The sequence below is a fragment of the Protopterus annectens genome, chromosome 9.part0, assembly GCF_019279795.1.
Source record: "Protopterus annectens isolate FY-2018-M chromosome 9.part0, PAN1.0, whole genome shotgun sequence".
NCBI classification, from domain to species: Eukaryota; Metazoa; Chordata; order Ceratodontiformes; family Protopteridae; genus Protopterus; species Protopterus annectens.
This window is the reverse complement of record NC_056743.1, coordinates 457,537,098-457,564,991: the sequence shown is the minus strand read 5'-3', so window position 1 is coordinate 457,564,991 and position 27,894 is coordinate 457,537,098.

The window sequence follows — 27,894 nt, the reverse complement described above, 5'->3', positions numbered from 1 at the left end:
TCTCACAATAGATAGATCAATCCCTAGATAGAACTGGTCACTTAATAACTTCGTCATTGCTGAATAATATATACCTTATACATCTACTAAATATGTTCGTCTGACAATTGATTGAGCATTTTTATAGCAGTTTTATAGAAATTAGATGACTTGTTTCATAGTTTTTAAATATGTATGATTTTTAGTGATTTTATGATGTGATACACATTTTTACCTGTTAATTAACAGTTAATTGTTTTTGCTGATTATATATATGAGCACTATGGGAAGCAGCATTTTGATCTGAAGAAGCTCATTTAGTGAGTGAAAGCGCTCATCAGCTGCAGCATTGTTTGGTTATCGTGGATTAAAGCTTTTTGTCTAAAAGGAACTCTGGTTCATTGATCTGCTGTGCTCTCACATATCATCGTTGTTTGGTACACATTATTTCAATTTAATAGTGTGTGTGAGCACTTTATCCAACCAAGGTACATTTTTGTTGTTTGAAGTCTTTGCTATTTAGTTTTTTGTGCCTTGGTGGAAGCGGATCGTTCGGCAAATCAACGATTGTGAGTTATTTGATTTGTTACTTACTATCTTGGTTACCAAATACATCGTGAATAAATCGTACATATATTGTGCATATACGAATTATGGATAAAGAGTCTAGCAGTGTGGACATAGAGCTTGATTATGAGCCCCGGGGTGTAGACCTGGGCTCATCAGCTCTTTTGACGAAAAGATTTGAGCAGCAACTGCAATGTTCCAAGGTTGCATCTTGGCAACTAGACAATACGTCGCACAATGATGAGGAGAACGCGCCTGCGGCTGATTTGGAGAGACTACAGCGCTTACTAGACAACCTGGAAAAAGATTTTGGACGCCTGAAAAGGCTACAAACACAACGGATGCATTTTCTTTATTGCCTTGAACAGAGAATAGTGCCGAGAGGTCTCCAGGTGTTTAACATGCCGAATCAGGGGGAGCAGCATCCAGATAGAACTCTTGACACACTTATTAGACATTGTACTTGAGAACAATGTTTTTATGTTTGATAAGACAATATACAAACAGCAAGCTGGGGTAGCCATGGGTACGCCATGTGCAAACAGCTATGCCAATATGTTTTTGGCATATTGGGAGAATGAAGTACTGTTTAAGACTAATGAATTCAAGCGCTCTAGCATATTTTACAAACGTTTTGTAGACGATGTGTTTATGTTATGGAGAGGAGATATTGATTCATTATATGAGTTCCATAGGATGATTAATGGCTTGACTAATTATTTAGTGTTCACTATGTGTCATTCAACACACAGACTAGACTTTTTAGACTTGTTCATTGAAAAGATGGACAATGGATTGTTGAATACAGGGGTGTTTCGTAAACCATGCCATCGCAATACCATGCTTTTGAGAGCAAGCATGCATCCCAATCATATATTTGCTAATATAATTAGAGGACAAGGTATGCGTGTCTCCCGGCTTAATGCCACTGAGGCAGGCTTTGAAGGATGCATACTTGACTTAAAAGAGAGATTGAAGGAAAGGGGTTACAGTGATAGAGAGATTGTGAGGCAATTTGAGGACATGCATGAGCTCAGGCAGAACAGAGCAGCACCATACTATGGACCTAGACCTATGTTAGACAATGATATACCTACTGCTAACAATGTTGTTAGGATTTCACTACCTTATACTAGTGATAATAGAACTCTTAAGGATATATTTTGTAAACATTGGTCCATACTATGTACAGACGATGGAATCAGGCAGGTGGTAGGGAATGAACCCAAGTTCTTATACAGGAACAAATTGAATTTGAAAAGACTTCTATGTTATTCTAAGAAGGATGAGGAAAGTTCTGGGTTGTGTTATACGAGGCCTGTGGGCAATGCAATCAGTGTGTCTATATTGATAGTAGTACACTATTTGTACACCCTGATTCAAATATACAATTTAAAACCCAAGTAAATGCAACATGTTCCAGCATGAACATTGTGTATCTGGCAGTCTGCCAGGTATGCAATGCATTTTATGTGGGTAAGACCAATCGACAGCTGAAGGATAGGATACGTGAGCACACGTATCATATGAGGAAAGGTAACACAAAGAATGCATTGGGTAAACATATAGTGGAATTAGGGAACACACATACTTTCCTGTTCAGGGCATTAGAGATAATTGAACCTTGTATTAGAGGTGGAGACATAAGAAACCACACAGAAGACAGGGAAAGTAAATGGATTACAAGATTGAGGGCGGATAGGGGGTCCGGTTTAAATGAGAGGGCCTCAATAAAACCAGCCCTTAAAAAAAGAAGGAATATAAATATCAGACACAGATAGGATAGGGCGCTGTGTGTTTTTTGTGTTTTTTATGTGTTTTCTATGTATCTTTCAAATATGTTTTAGAAGTTCTTATATGAATCATAATGTTGGTATTTTAATTGCACATATTTGTACGTTGTGGTTCAATTGATATGTTATTTAACATAGTTTTTAAGAAGTATATAGATGCACATGTATATACCTTATACATCTACTAAATATGTTCGTCTGACAATTGATTGAGCATTTTTATAGCAGTTTTATAGAAATTAGATGACTTGTTTCATAGTTTTTAAATATGTATGATTTTTAGTGATTTTATGATGTGATACACATTTTTACCTGTTAATTAACAGTTAATTGTTTTTGCTGATTATATATATGAGCACTATGGGAAGCAGCATTTTGATCTGAAGAAGCTCATTTAGTGAGTGAAAGCGCTCATCAGCTGCAGCATTGTTTGGTTATCGTGGATTAAAGCTTTTTGTCTAAAAGGAACTCTGGTTCATTGATCTGCTGTGCTCTCACATATCATCGTTGTTTGGTACACAAAATATCTGCAATTGTTTTTACAAATGGTGGTGGGTAGGGAATTCAGGTCATTAACTGTGGTGGTGGTGCTGTGGTAGTGTTGTCGCCTCACAGTTAGATGCTGCCCATTCGAACCTCAGTTAGAGCGTCTTCTGTGTGGCGACATGCATGAACGGGCATTCCTTCGTTGAAGGTTGTGCATTAGGCCCGGCAAGCCAACATGTAAAACTCTACTGCCAATCATTAGCGGACCGGAGTTCCGCTGTGGCGACCCCTAACTGGGAAAAAGCCAAAAGACACAAACAAACACCTGCATACAAGGTACAGGGTTCAAGCCTGAGTATCTCTACCCACCACCATCTGTTTTCTCTAGCCACCAGTATATAGTAACTGGGGCATTTCACACACACACACCCTTACCCTTTGTTCTGCAGTATTAAAGCCTTCACCTACCAGCCCAAACGAACACCAAATCCAGCAAGCCCTTGTCCACGAACACCTACCCGATAATCCAAATCCAGCAAGCCCAAGCCTTTGTCCACAAAGCCCGCGCACTGACAGTCCCACGAGAGCAGCTCAGTCCTCCTCCTCATTGGTTCTGACTGTGGCTGAAGCAGTCCGAAGCTCCTCTGTTCTGTGCGGTCGTCACCGCACAGATTACTGGTATCTCACAGCAATGATTGCTGGGTACCTCTTTCTCCATATCCGGACTGCTGGTAAAGGCAGTCTGAGTTGTCTGCGTATGCGCAGAGGATCTGGACTCGTGAATTGTTTTTTTTGTTTTACAGACTTTTTTTTTTGTTTTTTTCTAGGTGGGAGGGCTGCAGTCCGGCAGTCTGATAGGATGAGCCTCCCCTGATATTTTATTTCACTGTGTCCTTGCTGGCTTTTATTTTTACTTTGGTTGTTTTTCTGCAGTTTCAAGAGAGCCAGGTTCTCCCAGATTCTTGCATGATTACTATGACTTTTGATTTTAATACTTAACTACACAGACCACTGTTCATTTGAGGCTGACAGCCTGAAGGTCAGCTTCAGTCTGACACAACCAGTAGAAAAACTGCAGCAGACCCAGGTGCATGTCAGGAACTCCCTCCCTCCTGGACAGAGGGGTCAGAAGCAAATCTTTTAGAATGCAAGTCATGCAAGCCATTCTATTTGACGTACACACTTAAGTGATCACTTATGAGTACCTTTTCTCCAGATGACCAAAGGAATGCCATCCCCTTCTGTAATGTAACTAATACAAATGAACGGCACGCAGTTTGTCAATGTCTTGTTACTCAAACTATAAAGCATTCATTGGGGATATTTCTATAAAGGTTAATAAGCCCATTCCTCTGCAGATACCGTAACCAGAATACTGCACTGCATGCCCTAAAAGGCAATTACTTCTTGCTAGTTACAAGGAGGAGCTGTGGGAGTATGCAGCCTTGGAAGAAGACACAACTATGTTAGTTGCTAAATTTAAAAAGTACATAGTTGCTAAATTTAAAAAGTAAATTCATCAGCAAACACAATCTGAAGCATAGAAGTAATGTCAAATTCAGTTATATGTAGAAACAAGGACCATTTCCTTGGTAGCTTGCTGCTGTTCTGGAGAGAAATTAACTTTCAGCAGGTAAGAAGTTACGTAAGTGTATGCTGTCCACATCTGCCACCCCTAATCACAGTATGCATGACCTGATGCAATTTATTTAAGAATGAATTCTTTACAACCCCTTTTATTTCTCAAGAAAGTTATGGTCAAGCTTCTCCCTGCATAACAAGATTCTTACTGAAACTTTTTCACTTTCAGAAACCTCCCCAGTTCAGGTTTGTGTACTCGAAGAACCTCTGTCACAAACTGACAGCCTTGGGGATGATGGTCTCTACCCCAGCTTGTTAAGATGTTTTCACTTTGCATTTATACGGAACTGGCTTTTATCTATAACTTCTTGATAACCAGAGGGTGTACTCTACAGATGTGGAAATTGGATTTGTTTTTCCCACATTAAACAGCTGGACTTTGACCTCCATCAATAATTGCCTGATTTTAATACTCGAAAGATACTGGAAAATGGTTTACAGTCAAACAGACTACAACCTAAACTTCACACGGTTTTAGTGAAGGAAGGAGAACAATAACAGCCATCTTACTGTTAAATGACACGATCCGTTTTAATATTCTGTTAAATGAAACTTTATTTGTTGATAAAGCAATGGAGCTTGACTTATAAAACATTTCTTTCACAAACATTAAAACATTACTTGATTTACAGAGGGTGACTGTATTGGCTCACATGATGTCTTGGTTGGTGGGCATTTAAAAATGAAGTAGGAGTCAATTTGTCTTCCTGAGTGGTTGTTTATTCAGGAGTACCCCAAATGTTAGTACTAGCCTCTGTTTTCACTCTTCATTACATTGGTCCCCCTGCATATCCCTACTCTTTAGTCTGTACTGTAAGCTGATGTATCTCATGCCATAAATAGGTGTGAATTTCATTAGAAAGTGATATTACTTTGATTTACTGTCTCTGTGCTAAAGTTCAGCTTAGTTGCAAATCACACAAACTAGTTCAAATCCAAGCTAAACAAGCATGTACAGTGTTGCTAGAAATATTTTTAAATGATTTTTGTGCAGAGAAACATTGATAAAGCTCATTAAAGGTGTATGAATAGCACATTTACAGCATATTTCTCCTCCATACCTCTCAATGTCTTAGAGCAAAAAATCTGGACAAAACCTAATATGATGAGGGGACAAATAGGGATAGATTTTAAATATTGCTCTTACAAACTTAGAAAGTTGATAGACTAATAGGTTTTGCACTAGCATGAATATTCTGAAGGATATGGAGTCTTAAACTCAAATGTTTGTCATTATTTAATGACTTCAATCCTCAGCTATTTGCCAGAAAGGAACAGATATCAGGAGGAACATACCAAAAATATGAGGCAAAAATCTGTACAGTTGAGAGGTATGTTCCCCTCTCTGGCTTTCTGTTCAAAAATCTGTACAGTTGAGAGGTATGTTCCCCTCTCTGGCTTTCTGTTCGTCAAGAACTTGCTTTGTCTGCAGTTGATTACAGTGGAATATGTATGTTTATGCTAACTGTCTCCAGGTCTAAAAAGCACTGCTACTCGCTTAAAAGAAATGTTTGTTGACTGTAAAACAGAGGGATAAGCAATTTCTATGTATGATTATGTTCAAATGACATGATGGAGCATGTTGCCTCTGCCACATTTACACAGGTGCAGGTAAGGCTATACCAAAGAATTACAATATTATTTAACAGCCAATATCACTGGTACTATTCACAGCAGTCAGACTGAGCTATGCTCATACAAATAAGACTTTTTTTGTGCTTGCTGCAACTGTGAGTGCAGCTGCTATGCCATATTCAGAATATTAGTATGCTAAATATTTCAGTTCAGCCTTAGCCTCAGAATTAATGTCCAAAGCTGCCTGCATGGTTTTGTAACACTGCACTGTCCTAAAGTCCATAGCTAGCAAATAATCCTTATCTTCAGTGGCATACCTAGACAGTCTCCACTCTAAGACAAGTCTTTACTACATCATCATTTAAGGACAAGCTATTCAGCATTAGTTACTTGAACTACTCTGTACATATTCTGTATTCAATATGCCTTTCAGATCCACATATGCATATCAGATACACCTTTTGTGCTTTTTGATTGTGTTTACTTTTCATTCAAAGATCATACACAAACTTTTTTACTATTTCCTTCTGCTGCAAGTAATCTCTCGTCAAGTAAAGTGTGCTTTCCAATTTTAAAATATGTAGATTTTGCTTGTCACTTCAGTGACGCTATATTAAGTATAATACACTTGTGTTACTTATCTATTTATTATGTTATTTACTTATTTACATTCCGCGGTAGTGGTGCTGCGGTAGCGTTGTCGCCTTACAGCAAGACGTTGTCGTGTTTGATTCTCAGCTAGAACGTCTTCTGTGTGGAGGCATGCGTGAATGGGCGTGCCTTCGTTGAAGGTTGTGCGTCAGGGCTGGTAACTCGGCGAGTAAAAATCCACTACCAAACATTAGCGGACCGGAGTTCCACTGTGCGTCCCCTAACCGGGATAAGCTGAAAGACACAACAACATTTACTTATTTACATTATTGTGCTACCTGTGTTTACTGCATACTGTGCACCCATGCAATTGCTTCCCGATTCCATGTCATCTGGCCATTGTTTATGATAATGCAATTGCTTGGACAATGTTTTCTGATGTAGTCTCCAACAGATTTCAATACCTGAAGAGAAACAAATCTATCAGACAATAAATCAGTGTCTAATTAAATGCAATTATATTCAGTTAAAAGGTGCTGTCTATGACTTGAAAAAGTAGTGGTATATGAATCACTTCATTGCCAGTGCTAAATTAAAGGGTTTTTTTTGTGCATTATACATCTATGGAACAGGGTCCTCATCCATATGAAGCAGAGTTCCTCTCTAACCCAATTCAAGTGCAACTTGGACAACTGGATGCGGAACAGGAAATTCATCCCTGGTTTGGCACCTATGTCTCTAATGGACACAGGTAACCTGTAAATGGTTCATTTCCCAGGCCCCTGTGTGTAAGTGTTTCATCTCCCAAACCCCTGCTTATGCTCGTCAAGGGTATCAGAACTTGTCAGAGATTTGGGATGCATGACTAGGCTTAAAAAGGCCGTTGTGGTCATTAGCCTAGTAAACACCTATGAACCTAATTCCTCAGAACACAGATTGAAATGGGGGTCTTGCTGGCTCCGTCTCCCATTGGATCCATGAGCCTTAAGCCTTCTTTCCAGCCTGTTATCATTCATTCTCTGATTTGATCTGTTGTTTCAAAGCCCTCTAATCTGAGCTCTCCGAGAGTCAAACTGTTGGGTCTGGATACTTCTATCTTCCCCTCCGGCAATGCCCTTGATCCAGTAGGCTTCTACCTCCCCTGGAGTACAATAGCTCTCAGAGCTGGAGTGCCGGCATCGGATCTGAGGGGTTGATTTCAACTCCAAAGTTTTCAGAGCCATTGCTTCCCCTTGGGGCCTGGTATTGGACATCTTGGCTGTGACTCCTCCCTCAGAACAGAGGGTTGGGGTGGGCCTTTGATCATTTGTGCTGACAGTTTTGGCTCTGGTCAGATTGTCCTCGGCTTCTCCTGTTCCTTCCACCTTTGAGGTGGTGGGGAGGGTTTTCTCTCACCCCAGATCAGTTTCAACTCTTGCTTCTATGGATCCCGTCCTTGTTCCCTCTTTGGATCCTGTGTCTGAGTCTACTCATCCTACACCTCAGGGAGAGCCAGCCCATATGAGGCTTGATTCCCAAACACCCAGACAAAATTTTGAGTGCCCCCTCTGGCAGACAACACTGGGCTAAGGGAATCCCTGTAGATGCCCTGTTTTTTGTGGCAGCCACCAAAAAAGGAGCTGGCTGAGCAGAGCTGCACTGCCCATCCCCCTAATAGGGAGTCTAGGGCATTGGAGAGGTTTGGGAAGTGAGTGTATTCTTCAGTGACCTTTGCCTTACAGTTGCTGAATTACCTGGCACATTTGACTAGGTAACAGAGGGGCTTAGTTAAGGAACTCTCTAACTCTACCCTGGGTCCATGTCCTCAAAGGAACAAAAGTCTTTTTCCTCATGACTGGGCACCCTGCAATCCATTACAAATGTGTCCATGAGGCTAATGTCACACACAGCTGAAAGTGCCTGGTTCAGGCACAGTCATTAGGAGACAGGACTGGATGCCGTTGTGACATTTTACATGCCCTTCAAGACGTCATTCATCAGTGCTCCCTTTGATGGATCTACTTTGTTTGGGCCAACCATTAAAGAGACACTTTCCCACAGTGAACAAGATGGAAAGACCTTGTCTGCTGTGGGAATCCACTTTTCTACCCCACAGAGACCTTTCCCTAGGAATCAACATGGTGGTAAAAAAGATGTGGTTTCCAGAAATCTCAAGGACCTTTTCAAGAGTCACACAGAGACTTTTCCCCCAGAGGCAGAGGGGGAAATAGCTATAATGGAAGATGCCAACCACGCGGCAGAGGGGGTCCACAGAATAAAGGGTCTCAAGATTACTTCTCGGACAGATCCTTTCAGCACTCCTGAATGGTTGCCCAACTGACCTTCTCTGGAAACAGTCAGGGGGGCACTTGTCCTTGCACCTAAAAGCCTGGATAGCTCACCAAAAGATTCATGTGTGCACATAATCATATCCAGATGATATTCCATTCCTTTTTACAACTTCCCCAAAGGAAAAGAAAATGTTGCCCCATGTTTCACCTAATCAGAGGGTGTTAGGAGCTCAGAAGATTCAAAAGCTAATGGACAAAAGAGTCATCCAAGAGGTCCCCCAGACCAAAGAGGATCCAGAATTTAATCAAGGTTCTTTTTAGTGCCAAAGAAAACATGGGGCCTGACACTCATTTTAATCTCAGTTACCTGAACCAGTTTGCAAAGAATTCCAAATTCTGGATGGTCATGGTTCAGTCCATTCTACCTCTCCTACAGAAGGACAACTGGATGTGCTCTATCAATCTTTAAGATATGTACCATCACATCAAAATTAAGAGGTGCCCTTGAAGATACCTATGCTTCTGGCTGGGAGCCAATCATTACCAGTTTAGAGCACTGCCCTTCAGTCTCACCATACCCCCCCAGGGTGTTCAACCAAATACATGGCAACAGTTGCAGCTCATCTAAGACTGCTGGGATTCAGAGTCGTTCCTTACTTAGACGGCTGGCTGCTTACCACACCAACCAGGCATCTTCTGGAAAGACCCAGGGATTACTTTCATCAATTATCTCACTCTCTGGGAATTATGATCAATCTGACCAGCTCACAACTTCAACCAGTTCAAGTCTTGGAGTTTATAGTGCCTCGTCTAGATACAGTCAGTTGTCTAGCTCTTCTGCCTCAAAACAGAGTTCTTACTTTGAAACTGCATGTCAGACAGGTTCTTTCTCGTCCTTCTTCCCCAGCAAAAATAGTACTCAAATCCCTAGGGTCAATAGCTGCTGCATATGAGAATTCTTCAATGGACTTTAGCAGTACAATGGTCTTTTCAATTGACAATCTCTATGACATCCAATAAAATGATCTCAAGTTTGCAGAAAATCCCTGCTGTGGTGGATACACTCCAATGAGATTTGTCATGGGCATCAATTTATTCTTCATCCCCCAAATGCCACATTAACCACAGATGCCTCCCAGTTGAGGGAGGGTGGCAATTACTTGGGATGGACCGTTCAAAGCATGTGGTCTGCAGAAGAGACCAATTTGCAAATAAATGTACTGGAGATGACAGAGATACTTCTAGCATTGCAAGCCCTTCAGAGCTCCCTTCCGCTAGGAACTATTGCTATTCAAATGGAAAACATGTCAGTAGTCTGGTACATTAGCAAACAGGGGAGATCCAGATCCTGTCCGCTGTGCTGAGAAGCAGTGAGAGTTTGGCAGTGGACGATCTCCTCCAACTGCTTTCTTGTAGTGACACACATACCAGGGAAGTTCAATATCTTAGTAGAAAAGCTTGGCAGGACCATCCTGATTCCTAAGTGGTCTCTCAATCAATCAGTTTCAAATATGATCTTCCGCGAATGGGGTCAACCATGATGCTGTGATCTATTTTCCTCTCCCCTCAACAACAAATGCAGCTGGTTCTTTGCCCTAATCCCCCCTCAGGGACATTCACCGGGAGATGCTGTAGTCCACATTTGGCCCTCCAGTCTCCTTTATGCTTACTCTCCCCTGCCTGTAATTCCCAAGTTTCTTCTGAACCGCTCCAGTTAAAGAGCAAAATAATCCTCATTGTCCCCTGCAGGCCTCGACAAGTGTGGTTTCCCTTCCTGTGATCTTACCTAGTATGTCCTCCTTGGACAAGAGGTCCCAGTCCAGACTTCCTGTCACACCTGGCAGGGATGATTCACCCGGACTTTGCAGGCCTCAAGTTGATTGCATAGTTTCTCCAATTCCGATGATGGCTAGACATTTCAGGCTTTCCTCTCCACTTCACAGAATTCTTTTTTCAGCCCACAAATATTCAACTAGGAAGATTTATAAGAGCAAATGGAAGAAGCTTTCTTTTTGGGCTCATCAGAGAGATTTCAATCCTTTCACTGCTCCAGTCCTAGCTGTTTTAGATTTCCTTACATCCATCTTTCAAGGTGGAGCAAGTTTCTCCACCATCAAAGTTCAGTTAGCAGCCATCTCCAGCTACTGCACTGGAGATAATGCTTCTCTTTTAGCTTCATCTAAGTTATGTAAGGCCTTTCCTAAATGTAGATTTTACTTAGATCTCTAATTAGGGACCCCAGTCCACCGTGTGACCTGACCTTGGTATTACAGACTTTAGTGCATTCACCTTTTTAACCTTTAGCTAAAGCAGACTTTAAGTTTCTGTCTTGGAAAATGGTCTTTTTGGTGGCTATAACTTCAGCAAGACAAATATCTGAACTCCAAATGCTCTCTTCAAAACCACTATATTTGATTTTTCACAAATATAGAGGTACCTTATACACTAATCCTTTTCTATCAAAAGTTTGTCTATGAAACAAACATTAATCAAGTGACAGATTTACCAGTTTTCTTTCCCAAATTTGAGAATAAAGGAGAATATACTCTTTATCTTTTAGATGTTCATAGGTAACTTCACTTTTACCTTCACAGGACTAAGGAATTTAGGAAAACTGATAGTTTGTCTCTTTTTCTAGTAATAAGATGGGAAGTCCAGTCTCAAAAATGACACTAGCCAAATGGATAACAGATTGTATTTCTTACGTTTATTCCTTAAGAGGCCTAACCTAGCCAAGAAAACCAAAAGCTTACTCAAATAGGTCTGAGGCTACATCAGCTGCCTTTTGGTCTAGAGCCTCCATTGATGACATTTGTGCAGCTGCCACATGGTCCAATGCTCATATTTTTATTTCTCATTCCAAATTGGATGTCATCTCAAGAAACAGAGCAGCATTCAGTTCTGTGGTTCTCCAGAGCATCCTTCCATGAGGGCCACCCAAGGTTAACGTAGATGGGAACTTTGTCCATTTGTTGAGGAATGAATGAAAATGACAACATCAGATATAAATGTTATGTACTCACCATAACTATGCATCTGTGTTGTCCATTTTCATTCTTCCTCAACTTTGGGAGAGCTAGTGGAACTGTTGATAGGAACCATAGTTCCTGTTTGAGCTCCTGATCAACTATCACTTTTCTGCCATATTTAGGTTAAGATACCTTGTAGTGATATTGTATAATAGCAGCAAACTTGATCTGAGGTAACACAGTAGTCGGGGGCATTATGGGGAAGGGTGGATCTCGAGAGTCGGATCCTAGAATCTACAGAAAGTGGCCGAGTCAGATCAGAGGATTGGTTCTCTATCCATTTGTTGAGGAAGAATGAAAACTAACACAGATGCATAGTTATGGTGAGTACATAACTTATTTAACTAAGTTTGCTAATAATTGTAAGCTGTGTCATTCTTAAGTCAATCAATATTACTAATATCCTTCAAAATTCATTAACTTGAGTTAACTCCTTCACCAAATAACAGTTCAAATTAAATCTCAAGAAATGGTGTATCATACCCTTTCTCAAAACAACAAATTTCTACAACCTAGTTCACAATAACACCCCACTATCTGATATGACAGTGGTAAGGGAATTGGGCATCTTGATCAATGGCTCCTTCTCCATTGATCACCATGTAGTAACATGAGTTAGAAAATTCTTCTGTATCTCATAACTAATAACCAAAGGCATCACTTTTAAAGCCAAACAAGTTATTGTTTTCCTGTACTCTGCCCTGATCACCAAGGCCTTTGACACCATCCCCCACTCTGGGATCATAGATAGACTTACTAGGCTGAGCATTAATCCCTACGTCACTCGATGGGTTGCCAACTGGTTTACTGACAGAACCCAAACTGTAAAAGTAGCGGACTCCAAATCCAGCTCCAGACAAGTGACAAATGGAGCACCTCAGGGTTCAGTCCTGGAACCTCTCTTGTTTGGCATCTATGAAGTACAGGCCAGCACTAAGGGACTCTGGCTAACAAAGTTCGCAGATGACTGCAAACCTGGGAGCCATTATTGAATCCCCAAATGATGTGGATACTCTACAAAAGGGTCTTACAGAAACAGATGCTTGGTGCCAGAGCCATCAAGCTCAATGCCAAGAAATGTATAGTTATCCCCTTTGGGAAAAAACATGTACCCGTGAATTACCACATAGGTGGCAGTACACTAAACACTGAAAGTGTGATAAGAGACTGAGGGACACAGGTGGACAGTGGTCTCACCTTCGATAACCACATTGCCACAACAGTCAGGAAATCCTTCTATGTGGCACACCTCATCACTAAGGGCTTTCATCCAGAAAAAAGGAGGTCATTGTCCCACTGTACTCATCCCTCATTTGACCCATTATAGAATACAATTCCCCATTTGGTATGTACCTCTCAAGACATCTGCAACAACTGGAAAGGCCGCAGAAATACCTCACTAAAAGAATCACAGGCCTAAAGCAGATGCCCTATGCTGACCGCCTTAAAAAACTCCAGCTATACTCTATCGCATATCGTCTACTCAGAGACGATCTCTGCTTAACATACAAGGCCATATCAAACCCAGAGCTGTTGGACATGCTACACTTAAAGAAATCCCAATCCCTCAGAGCCACACGCTCCAGGGATCTACACCTTGTCATCACAATAAACAAAATATGCTGGACTCTGGAATAAACTGCCCATACATGTCAAGCAGAGTGCCTTTTTGGCCCTCTTCAAAAGGAACCTTGACAATTGGATGGGAGAAAGTAAATTCACTCCGGGGATCACAGCAGTCGCCCTGCTAGACAGGGGTCCAGGGAAGTAAATAGTGTGGGAAGAAATAGCCAGGAAATTGTTATGGCTAGGCCTGTACAGGCCCTAGAGCTGATAGCCTAGTACCAACCTATGAACCTATACTGTACCCTTTGGCATATATCACTTGAGACATATAAAAAAAAAATAAAAATCCACTGACGTTCCTAATGAAGAGGATCTCTGACCTGAATACGTCAGCTCTCAGGAGGGGCTGGAATCCATTTCCCTATACTTTGTGTCATACAGGCGCATGGAGGGAGACCTGTGCCACGCTTACTGTACCTCAGGGATCCTATTTTCCTTTTTTTTGATAAGACAAATAGTGGCAACACTACAAGAAGAGATCTCAACCTACTTCAGCAAATAAATAAAACTAAAAGATGGGGAGTGCCATCACCCAGAACCTCCCCTTGCTCTGGAATAGGATCTCCTTGCATGTAAAACAGTGTAATTCTTTGCTGACCTTTGAACAGAACTTAGACAATTGGATGGACACCGCAGCATACACTGTGGGACTTACAGGCCAAGTTGGTTATTGACAAGGCATGCATGGTCGCTGCTCAAATTAGCTTGTATCTCCTATGATAAAGCAGTGATTTGTGCTTTCTCTAAAAACACAGGTATGACCCTTCACTCTGAAGAAAAATAGGTACACATTCAGGAACACCAGTGTACACTCTCTGCCAGGTAATGGAAAAAGAAGAGTAGGAACAGCTAAGAAAATGTGTGACCAAAAAAGTGCAAAAGCATGAAACTAAATGTGAATCACAGAGAAGCAAACTACACAAAAGTGCACCATAAATAGTTGTGTCACACCACTAAGTATGCAAAACATACCATGTTGCATAAAGTCTAAGGGTATGCATAAGTGAAGGAGCGCAATAGCCATATAGAGTGCAAACAGACATAAGTCTCATATGAAGAGCCAGACCTGCTGTAAGACACCAAACACCCTATTCCCAGCAATGTAATAGAACATACAGTCAGCAATGTATCATAGGACACAGGCTGGGAACACGTCGATCCATCAAAGGGGGGGGGGGTTCGACGAATGCAAGTAAACTGAAATCAGTTCAGCAGAACTGCCTTCAATGAACATTGAAACATTTATAATTTTTTTTTTGCAGGGGCAAGCTCCTCTGCATCCCCTATGTCAGGGGACACCCCCACATGCTCTGGAATTATGTATACCAGCTCTGAGGTCACACAACAGTGGAGAAAAAGTCAATATCCACTTTTATTTAAAGCAGTTTCAGCAAACTGACAGTTTTCTTTGCGTTAGCTGAAATTTCCTTTGATGCCTGACATACCCCCCCCCACACAGGCTAACCATATAAAAACATGTTCCCACAAGAGCTGAAGCATGTATACTTGCACAGAGAAATAACTGGGTTTGTAGTATGTAGTAGGTTCACACACATCAGATACATCAGAAACGATATATGTACAAGCCAAAAAATGATACACATTTTCACCATAACAGTAACAAACAGACAAGCGTCTATCAGGACTGTTAAGGAACATGCTGATACGAGTGGTCATAATGTTGTAGTGCAGACAAACACAGTCCCATAGACACATAGCAAACACACAGCAGTTTCTATATGATCTCCACACAATCTTACTTGCAATTAACGTAAATAGTTATTGTATGAATTCATACAGCATTTTCCTTGTTTCAGGTGTCATTGTGGAGTCACAGTCATAACCATTTCGCATTGCAACTTGCTTTGCCAAGGATTCCGAAAACAGCAAAGTCTAATAACAACATATCTTCCTATTGTTACAGCACTCACTGGCCCTTTTATTTTTTTTATCTGGTAGAACTTCAATCTGTATAAAGAGTCATAGGTGAATACTAGGCAACCCATCCTGAAGGGCCATTTTAAGCCTAGCCAATACCCCAAGGTCAGAATCAAACTTTGTACCTTGTGTCTATGAGGTAAAGACCTTAGCTATTATACCAAACACACCACCATAAATAATCCTATTTGTTAACCAGGTAGACCCACAAACCGTTTTCAGGGGCAACCAGGGAACAATGTTTAGTTAAGTGACTTGCTCAAGGTGACACAGGAAGCAAATGAGGATTGAAGGAATCAAACCCTGCACCACAGGAATGAAAGCTCGCAACCTTAACCTCTGCACCAACTGCCAGACTATGCCAGTCATGCTATTCTTGTTTTTCATACATCACTAATACAATGTACCCTTTATGAAAAGAGTGATCTTGATTATATTTTATCAAGTAGCTGCTCTTTGTAGCCTGGCTGGCTCAGTCAATAGAGCATGAGACTCTTAATCTCAGGATCATGAGTTCAAGACTTACAATGGGCAAGTCCCTTCAACCACTGCAGGACTAGCCACCTGGTAATGTAACCTTGGCTCTAGATGATTATTCACTGTTAAAATGACACCCCAACACCATGTGCAAAAATGGAGAAAAAATGTTGTGGATGGATAGATTCTCTGTCTAATCTCTTCATCATTTCTTTCTTGAGCATAATTATACAGGTTTTCTTGTCTTTAAAGCTGTGCCCGAACAGCAGACTTGCTTTTGTAGCACCATCACTAAAATAGGTTGTGTAGGCTCTCAGTATAATATGCAATTGTTAATGCCCTTCATTGGATCACTGCTGTAGTACCCTTAGCTATATGGGTTCCAAGGGTTTCAGGGCATCTTCCATGGGCACAAACTGTTAGTCAGTGTGAGCTGAGCAAACTAAAAAGAGGTTAGGTTTGCGTGACAAGCCCTTTAGAGTTTCTTACAACTGAAAAGACTCTGCTCCTTTGCCAGCTTTCGAGGACTGACAGTCATCTAACTCTGTTGCATTGCTGGGCAGATAAGTTCCCTTCATGGAAAAAGCTTCCACTTTACTTTTTATGACAAAAACATTTTTTTTCTGTAAAACTTATTAACTTTAACTAGGAGAAAGTGTTTTTAATGACTGCCACGTGACTTTTGTATACTTTTAAACAGGAGTGTTAGTTTTTTACTTTGGTGGTAAAAAGTTGTTAAAACTTACTCTAAACTATTTTTTCCCTGAGGTAAAATTGTGTTATTGTACTTTGTGATGAGCCAGCAGTGAAACACATGGGCATTACCGGGTTAAGTGTTTAAACTGCTTTTTACTGTGTTTTAGTGGAAAAAAGTAACTTTTTTTTTTTTTTTTTTTTACAATTTAGCTGTTTTGCTGACTATTTGCTACCAGGCTTCCCTGTGAATTAGGCACCTTTTACAGTTCAACCATAAACAACCTATCAGATCATCAAGTCTACCTTCTTCCAGCCACAAAAAGAAAAAAAGATTGTTAAGCAGCCTTTGCCACCACAGCAGGCAGAAAAAATTCCTCAGCCACAAGTGGGTGACTCTACTATTACTTTTTCTTTGGGTCCACTGGTGTAGTCCCAGCAACCACCATGGAGTGGGGTTTAGACATGTCCCCTGTGGCTGTTGGAGTGTCCTTGACAGGCAATGGCCAGATACTGTTGTTGGTCCTGGGAAAAGGGGAAGGGAATGCACTCTGCTTAACCAGAAAACTATGCCCAACGCTAGGAAGGTTTTTGCTGCCAAAAATCAGTCTTTTTTTCAGATTTTGCGGTCAAAAACAAACAAAAATTTAAACATGTCTTCAACTGCCTCAATTACCTTGGACAGGAGTAATTTATTGGGCTTAGCTCAATGTTTAGTGTGGGCTCTTGGCCCTTCCTTTGTGGCTGTTTCTGGTAAAAGAAAAATGGATTCTTCATTTTTTAAAGAGATTCAAGGGTTCTAACCTCAAAATGATTCTGAAAGCACAGATCATGTGTTATCGCCACTGAATTTTGATTCAGATTCTGATGAGAGTATGACTTCCACCATTAATTTTGATGGATTCTCTTTTTCTGAAACTATTTCTAGAATGACTCAATTGTTTCAATGGGAAAACAGTGGCATTTCTGCATCTCTTATGAAGTATTATGATTTGCTACAACTGGAATTTCCAGAACCTAGTCATATTCCTACTGTTTGGCCTGGTGTGGAAGATGCTTTTGTCACAGCTTGCAATTTCCATTACAGTCAATCTTCCACCCCCAAAACAGCAGATAAGCTTTCTAAAGTGTCTCAGTCTTTTAAGTTATTATATACTCATCTTGGATCCAATCCAAAAGCTATTCCTTTTGTGAACCTAGCTGTTGATAAACATTTGGTTAAAACTAATACCTCTCCTTCTGACAAATATAGGAAGGTTTTTGATGAATAAGGGGAAAAGAGTATTTTTCTGCAGTTTTTTTTAGAATTCTCAACTGTCAAGCTCATATGCTGAGGTTTATGTAAATGAACCAAAATGTACACAAACTCTATAACTAAAACCAAGTAAATAACAGTGATGGATATAGAATGGCTTCTTTATTTTACTGTTAATCGCTTTTCATTTGTCTCAAATAGCAAACTTCATCAGACAACAAACAACTAAAACCTTCCTTCTTATATACTTAAAATGGCGTAATTTCCTTTTCAAACAGGAAGTGACATTCAGTGCTTTTTTAAAAAACATGACTCCTATAAAAACTTGTTGCTAAAATACTGCTACAATATCCAATCATGTAAGCCAACATGCTGTATGAATAATTATATCGCAGACAATAATTTTTTTATATATAAATATGTATTTATATATATATATATACATACACACACACACAAATATTCATAGATTAAATGAAAAACTTACATCCATCATACTAGCAATGCATTTCCTATGAGACTCAATGATTATTAGTGATTGCTATATACTCTTGAAAAGACACAATATGAATATAAACATGCTAACCAATGCCTAAATTGAAAATATTAATAATTTTCTATTTATTATTATTATTTTATTATTAATAATAATAATAATAATTCCTTACTTATTCACTTTCCTACTTTTTTTTTACTTACTACATAGCCAATGCCTTTAATTTAAGTATACTATTAATAGTGCAGTAATCACTTAATCCTGGCCATACACATGAATGTAGTTGTAGTTGCAGTTGCCAAACCAATTCACCCTTTTCCAGCTGAATAGTCCAAGGTCTGCCCCTATCCTGTTCTTTAATCTGCTGTAGTACACAAAACTTGAGCAGATGATATTTAAATTCATATATATGCTTAGTTAATGCATTTGTTAAAATGCCTTTTCTGATTGCATAAATATGCTCATATATTCTCTCTTTCAAACTTCTAGCACATAGGTTCATAGGTGTGTACTAGGCTAATGGCCCTGGGGCCTTTACAAGCCTAGCCATAGGATTACCCTGGCATAGTGCCACCCAACCTTAGTTCCCAGTGCCTCTGTTGAGTAGAGCCACTGGAGTTATCCCTGGGGTGAATTTTCTGTTTCCCATCCACTCATCAAGATTTCTCTTGAAGAGGGTCAGCGAGGTGCTCTGCTTGACATGTATTTCCCATACTTACTACATAGCCAATGCCTTTAACTTAAGTATACTATTAATAGTGCAGTAATCACTTAATCCTGGCCATACACATGAATGTAGTTGTAGTTGCAGTTGTAGTTGTAGTTGTAGTTGTAGTCTGTTCCATAGCATGGGCAGTCTCTCGGTTATGAACCTATCCCTCCAGCATGTTCTGTTTATTGTGGTAATGAGGTTGAGGTCTCTGGAGCTTGTGGTGTGGAGGGATTGGGATTTCTTTAGATGTAGTATTTCTAACAGAGCTGGGTCAGACATGGCTTTGTAAGTCAAGCAGAGATCGCCTCTAAGTAGGCGATATGAGACAGAGAATTGTTGGAGTTTTTTGAGTCTGTCCATATAGGACAAGTGTTTTAATGCCTAGGATCCTCTTTGTGAGGTACCTTTATGGCCTCTCCAGTTGTTGCAGGTGTATAGTGAGGTACATGCCAAATGGGGCATTGTACTTGACGACTGGCCTAAAGAGGGAAGAGTAGAGGGAGACAATGACCTCTTTCTTTCTGGATGCAAAACCCTTAGTAATGAGATATGTCACACAGAAGGACTTTCTGACCACAGTGGCAAAGCCATGTCTGACCCAGCTCTGTTAGAAATACTACATCTAAAGAAATCCCAATCCCTCCACACCACGCACTCCAGAGACCTCAACCTCATTACCAACAGAACATGCTGGAGGGATAGGTTCATAACCCAGAGACTGCCCATGCTATGGAACAGACTTCCCATACATGTCAAGCAGAACACCTTGCTGACCCTCTGCAAGAGAAATCTTGTGGATTTGATGAGGGATCTCAACCTTTTGATGAGGCAGATAAGGGAGTTTTTCTAATTTTGGGACTTCACCTTATTCTGCATCAGTTTCCTTCTTCTGTTGCAGTCAACCTGTGTTCCCAGATCTCTTATAATGCCTTCTGTGTTCAGTGGACTACCATCAATGTGGTAATTCATGGGAATCGGGTTTTTCCCAAATGGGATGACAACAAATGTTTTGGTATTGAGCTTAAGGCCATGGTTCTGACACCAGTCGTTGGTCACAGTTAGGCCATTCTGTAGGATGTCAACATCACTTGGGGAGTTAATAATAGCTCCCAACATTCAATCATCTGCGAACTTTGTCAGCCAGAGTCCCTTCGTGTTGGCCTGGACTTCAGAGAAGCAGATACCAAACAGGAGACGACCCAGGACCGAACCCTGTTGGACTCCACTTGTGACTGATCGGCAGCCTGACTTGGAGTCAGCTACTTTCACACTGTGGGTTCTATCTGTGAGCCAGTTTCCAATCCACCTAGTGATATAAGGGTTGATGTCAAGCTTAGTGAGTTTTTCTATGATTCCTGAGTGGGGAATGGTATCAAAAACTTTGGCCAGATGAAGGTAGGAAGTATGAACCACCTTGCCTTCATCCACAGCTCTGGTGACTGAATCAAAGAAGTTGACCAAGTTGAGCAGGCATGATCTACCCTTCACAAAACCAAACTGTGTGGGATCCAGAGTTTGAAGAATCCCAATATCCTAGTTTATTAGGTCCATGATGATGCGTTCCATAGCTTTGCATATCATACTTGTTAGTCTAATGGGGTGATAGTTCCCAGGGTCTGTAGTCGCTCCTCCTTTGTGGACAGGGATAACTGTAGCAGTGCCCTATTAAGCAGGGTCAAAGCTTGAGGTGAGGCCATGATTTAACGGGGCACACAGGTCAGGTGCCAGTTCACTCTGTAGATCATGTAGAACACAACCAGGGATATTGTCAGGTCCCATAGAAGCTGTATTCTTGGCCTTGGACAGTGCTGTTTTAACCTGTGCAGCAGTAGTACTGGGTGCCTGGCAATCTACTGGTATTGTGATTGGTCCTTTGGGGAGGGGTAAAGTTGGCACAGAATCTGTCGGCCTGTATACTGGCAATATCTGTTGGCTCAGTATAGGCGGTACCATTGTGCAGTAGCTCAGAGCAAATCTGGGTACTGCCGTGGAGATTACATAACTATAGAAGGCCTTGTGGTTGTCTTTACTATCTGCTGCAATTCTGTTTTCATAGCTAGATTTAGAGGATTTGATGAGGGATCTCAACCTTTTGTTGAAGCAGATAAGGGAGTTTTTCTAATCTTGGGACTTCACCTTATTCCGCATCAATTTCCTTCTTCTGTTGTAGAGATTGTTTATGGCAGGGGACCACCAGATTGGCTTCCTTTTTTTTTGGATGAGAGTGTCTTGGTGCTTAACTAAAATCAGAGGGGCTGCAGCCAACTAGCATAGAGTATCAGGTGTAGTCTCTGACAGAAGAATGCCAAAGAAGCTGAAAAGTAAGCTGTAAAAGACAGTGGTGCAACGAGTACTGCTGTATGGTACAGAAACCTGGGCAGTAAAGGCAGAATGGTTGAAGAAGCTAGTGGTGATGGAAATGAAGTGCCTGAGAAAGGTGGTAGGATACACACTGTGGGACAGATGAAGAAATGAGGAAATAAGAGCAGAAGCCAAAGTAGCTCCAATTGCAGAAAAGATCAAAGAGAACAGATTAGGGTGGTTTGGACATGTGTAGAAAAGCAGAAGACAATCTGGTGATGAAGATTTTGGACAGACATGAAGAAGGTAAGAGGAAGCAAGGACATCCAGCAAAGAGGTGGATGGAGTGTGTGAAAGAAGATCTGTGACAGTCAGGCATGAGTGTTGAAAACGGCAAGAGTGTGGCACTGAATAGACAGAGCTGATGACAGTTAACACGATACCCCGACCCCATGAAGAAAAAAATGGGAAAAAGGGGCTGATGCTGATGTCTTGGTTCTACTGGGAATGTAGAGATTCATGCATTTGTGTACGTTTTCGTACCGTGCATTGGTGTATGATTCTGCAGTCATGCAGCTATTCTCCATTTGCATGGGTGCTGTAAAGTTAGCCACCTCTGCTTTTGGGATCCCAAAGTTAGTTTCGGAGAAGTTTTTCATGGTGGTTACCTTTGCTGGGGGGGGGGAGGGATATGGATTTCCAAGGTGATTAGTTTGTGGTCAGATTTAACCAGGGAGAAGCTGACTATTGGTGTAGAGCAATGGTTACCCATTAGTAATGACCAGGTCAAGGATGTTGCTACCTCTAGTGGGGATAAAGAAGAGCTGGTACAGGGCATTGGAAATAATGAACTCCAGGAAACATTGGGAAAGTGTATTGGTACACGAGTAGTTTACCCAGTTAATGGAGGGGTAGTTGACGTCGCCTAGTAAGAGAGTGTTAGGTTGGACCCTAATATTATCCAGGGAGCTTAGGAATGTGGAGCGGAAGTCTTGGGACATAGTTGGGGACCTATAGCAGGCTACAACCTGAATTGCTGTTTTACCCAATGTTAGCTCCACCTGAAGTATCTCTGATGTGTTATGTTGGGCTAACAGTCTGCAGGTGTATGCATCTTTTATGAATATGGAAACACCACCGCCTTTGGAGCTTCAGTCGAAGTTCTGGGGCTGAAAGGTGTGGAATGAGTTATAGCCTGGTAGTGCAGGAGTGCTTTATGCTGCCTTGAACCAGGTCTCTGTTACAGCACAAATGTTGATGTTCTCCATTTTAAGGAGTGCCTTGAGCAGGTGCATTTTGAGATTTAGACTTCTAACGTTGAGCAACGTGACCTATATAGTATGCCAGACATAATTGGCATATGGCAACATAAACTACCATTTTTGTATTACAACTGAATTTACCAGTAATTCTATATTTTCTATTTTTGATCTCAACGCATTGACCTTGGGATATAAAACTGCAGTAGTTGCACATTCCACACCTACTCATACCCATGTACAAGTTATTAGTAGGTTTTTTACAATGCTCTATTAAGTTCTTAAGGTTTTTACCTCTTCTCACCACCATTTTTAATCCTTCCCCTACCTTTTCACTGATTTTTACATCATCATTATTGACTGCCCAATTTTTTATCATGATAGCTTTTACTTCATAAAAATGCATACTAAATGTTGTTATAAATGGAACTGAGCAGTCATATTGCACTTCTTTAGTCCTTATCTGATGAATCTCTCCATGGTAACTAAGAATGGGGTTAAAATGTCCATTCTCCCTTTTTGTTCATACTTCATTATATATATATCTTCCAACATACTTGTTGGATACCCTCTCTCAATGAACATCTTTTTAAGCAACCCATATTCCTTACCCAAAATCAACATCAAGAGTTACCATTCTTGAGGACCGGACACATTATCCTTTTACCAGTGCCTTTTTATTTCCTATAGGATGTGAACTGGTAAAATGCAAAAAGAATTAGCATAAGTCGATTTTCTATGAATTTTTGCTTTGAATGCTTTTCTCACCTTGTCCTTGCTTAAGATCACATCCACAATATTAATTTCTTGCTTTCCAAGGCCATGAGTAAATTTTAAATAATTAGTGGTATTATTAATATAGGACAAAAATTACCAAGCATCTCTTCTGTCCCTTTCCATAATATAAAAATATCATCCAGATACCACAAATATAAACTGATATGCTCACTATAGTTGCCATTAAGCACAAACTTTTTCTCCCATATTACCATTACTAAATTTGCAAAGATGGTGCCACATGGGGAACCCATGGCAACCCCCACTTTTTGGAGGTAATATTCATCACCAAATTTAAGATAATTGTTTTTAAAACAATATCAAATAAATCAATATGCAAATTAACTTCATTATGTGGTACACCTTGTTTGTAAAGGTCTTCTTCTATAGCCTGAATACCCTCCTGATGGAGGATGACAGAAAAAAGGTATTTTATGTCCACAGTTAAAAACAATGCCTCATTTGAATATACAATTTGTCCGGGCCTCAAGAACGGTAACTCTCAATATTGATTTTAGTAAGGAATATGGGTTGCTTAAAAACATGATCATCGAGAGAGGGTATCCAACAAGTATGCTGGAAGATATATATATAATGAAGTGTGAACAAGAAGGGATAATCAACATTTTAACCTCATTCTTCATTACCATGGGGAAAACCATCAGATAAGGACTAAACAAGTGCAATATGACTGCTTAGTTGTATGTATAACAACATTTAGTATGCATTTTTATGAAGTAAAAGCTATTATGATAAAGCATTGAGCAGTCATTAATGATGATGTAAAAATCAGAGAAAAGGTAGGGGAAGGATTAAAAATGGTAGCAAGAAGAGGCAAAAACCTTAAGAACTTAATAGAGCATTGTAAAAGACCTACTAATAACTTGCACATGGGTGTGAGTAGGTGTGGAATGTGCAACTACTGCAGTTTTCTATCCCAAGGTCAATGCATTGAGATCAAAAATAGAAAATGTAGAATTCCTGGAAAATGTAATTGTAATACAAAAATGATAGTTTATGTTGCCATATGCCAATTATGTCGTGCATACTATATAGGAAATACAACTAGAAGTTTGAAAGAGAGAATATATGAGCATATTTATGCAATCAGAAATGTATTAGCTAAGTATATATATATATATATATATATATATATATATATATATATATATATATATATATATATGAATTCAAAGATCATCTGTTCAAGTTTTGTGTAATACAACAGACTAAAGAACAGGATGGGGTAGACCTTGGACTATTCAGCTGGAAAAGCCTGAATTGGTTTGGCAACTGTAATTCCATTTGTGTGTATGGCCAGGATTAAATTATTACTGTAGTATTAATACTATACTTAAGATAAAGGCATTGGCTAGGTAGTAAGTAAAAAAAGTAAGAAAGTGAATAAGTAAGGAATTAATAATAATAATAATAATAATAAATAAAAAATAGAAAATTATTCATAATATTTTCAGTTTAAGCATTGGTTAGCATGTCGATATTCATATTGTGTCTTTTCAAGAGTATATAGCAACCACTATTTTATTAATTATTAGGTCTCATAGGAAATGCATTGCTAGTATGATGGATGTAGTAAGTCTTTCATTTAATCTATGAATATTTGTGTGTGTGTATAAGTATGCATATATATATATATATATATATATATATATATATATATATATATACACACATATATATATATATATATATATATACACACACACATATATATATATATATATATATATATATATATATATATAAATAATTTGTCTGTGATATAATTATTCCTTGAGCATGTTGGCTTAGATGATTGGATATTGTATCAATATTTTAGCAACAAGTTTTTATATGAGTCATATGTTTTTAAAAAAAGCACTGAATATGTCACTTCCTGTTTGAAAAGGAAATTACACCATTTTAAGTATATAAGAAGGAAAGTTTTGATTGTTTGTTGTCTGGTCAAGTTTGCTATTTGAGACAAACGAAAAGTACTTAACAGTAAATAAAGAAACCATTCAATATACATCACTGTTATTTTTTTGGTTTTAGTTATATAGTTTGTGCACTTGGTTCATTTACATAGTTTTTGTTATATAGTGATGTTTATGGAGCTAGGAGGCTGGTCTCAAAGTTTATTTACTCAAGAGGAGCAAAGACATTTGGTCCGAGACCTTATAGCCTTAATTCAAGGACTTATTCAATAGTTGAAGGTTTCACTTCTGTTGTGGAATATTTAAGAAGTAACACTGCAGCTACTCAGGGGCGTCAACAGCCACATGTTTCGGAAGGTCAGGATGGACAATTACAGTAACAAAAGGTGGTAGCTACCTTGTTGCAATGACAGCAACAAGCAGATAATTTGGCATGTGAAACTATGGGACATGATAGGAGCCAGCAGTGAATACTGGGCTCACCGGCCTCACAGATTATTCCACCTGGGCAGTGAACTGCAAGCTCTTCAAATGCAGTAACTGGTGAGATGAGACAACTAGAAATTAATGGTCCTGCTTTTAATTCCACCAATGTAGCAGGTATGGCTTCAAATATCCCTTATAATGATGGGCAAATGCATAATATTCTTAGTACACAAAATGTAAATGTGACTGATGTAAGGCATAACTCTATACCTAATCGCAGTGCTACTAATGCATGGAAACCACCATAATTAAATGAATGGTTGATTAATGAAGAACAAGCAGTATATAATGTGCACAATATAGTACAAGATGGAGAGGTTATTAGAACGTTACTTAATCAGTTTGACAACAAGCTTTCTAAACTTAAGAAACTACAAATGGCGAATGTTTATCTTATGTACTGTATAAGAAGTAAGGTAGTGCTAAAAGTCTTATGACTATGGTGCTATCCTGCTGGATTGATAAACAATTCTGCCTTACATAATGAACTGATAATAGTTTGTCCAACATGGGTTTGAATTTTTAGAACTGCTCATAAAATATAATCAGAGGGAAATGGATGCACTGCTTGATGAATGTAACAAGCCTGAAGTTGAATTACAAGCAAATAATGAGTATGAGAGATAGAAATATGAACATCAGCGTATATACACAAGTAAGAAAAAATGTCAATTGAATTAAAGCAAAGGAAATTGAAGAAATTAGATTGTGATAAAAAGCAATATAATAGTGGTCAAGCTTACCCCAAACCACCAAGGGTTGGCTATGCTACGGAAAGTGGTGCAGACACTAATAATGAGGAACAGCAAGCAGGGCAATCAGTTCAAAGTAATACTCAATCACAACTTGATTTGCAAGAGGAGAATTTGATTGTTAATGACCAAAATTATCCTCCTTTAAGAAGATCAGAAGGGATTCATAACAGGAACAATAATAATTCTAATTGGTCTAACAACCAAAATTTTTACAGTCCATCCAGAAAGAATCAAAGAGGCAGGTGTGGTTACCAGGGGAGAGTCAGGTTCTGAGGTTACAATCAGTAACCATGAATACTGAACATAATGAAAGTAATGTCACCATGGTGGATGATTTTTTGGAGAGTAACTATATGACTTTTTTTTTTTTCAAAATATTGTTAGCAATAATGATGAATTTTCAGTCATTGACAAAGCAGATGTTGGTATATACACTATTTGCTGTAATAATGATGAATTAAATGTACAGGTTCAAGGCAACAATATTTTTAATGACAAGCCTGATACAATATTCAATATAACCCAAGACTTCAAGGTGTATAATTTTTCTGATACTAGTATTGATGAGACCATGGTTAATTTGCTGAGCAATGCTTTAACCTTTGTTCCAACACAAAAAAACAAAGATGGCTGATGTCTTAATTGATTTAAAAATGTTTTTACGAAAATTGAATTTAAAATATTGCTTCGTAATGACAGTAATAACTTCCAGCAAGATGTGCTAAGGATTAGTAGCACGTTCAACCCCCCCCCCCCGCATCCGATTTTGGCGTTATATGAAAAAATATGTGAACTGGACATTAGGAATGTATTGACTAAAAGGAACAGGCGGTATGAAAACAAAAATAATTGAACTAAGGAAGAAGAGCAGATACTCTCATTTCTAAAACAACAGAATATTAGAATAATGAAACTGGATAAGGGAGGGGGTTTAGTAGTGATGGATGCATTTGACTATAATGCAAGAATTAATGCCATACTTAATACTGATACTTATATAAAAGTAAGTAAAAATGAGCTGTATATAGAAGGATCAATATTATGCTCAATGATATGTTTTTGGAAGGTAGGATGGACATTGATGTATTCAACTATTTGAATATGATTTCCCCCATCATCCCTACTATTTTTGGAGCAGCAAATACATAAGGACATTTATAATCCTCCCCTTTGCCTATTGCTGATGGATGAAACTCAGTCACTTATGCTTACCCCAAATTCTTGGATTATAAGCTAAAGAATTTTTTAGAA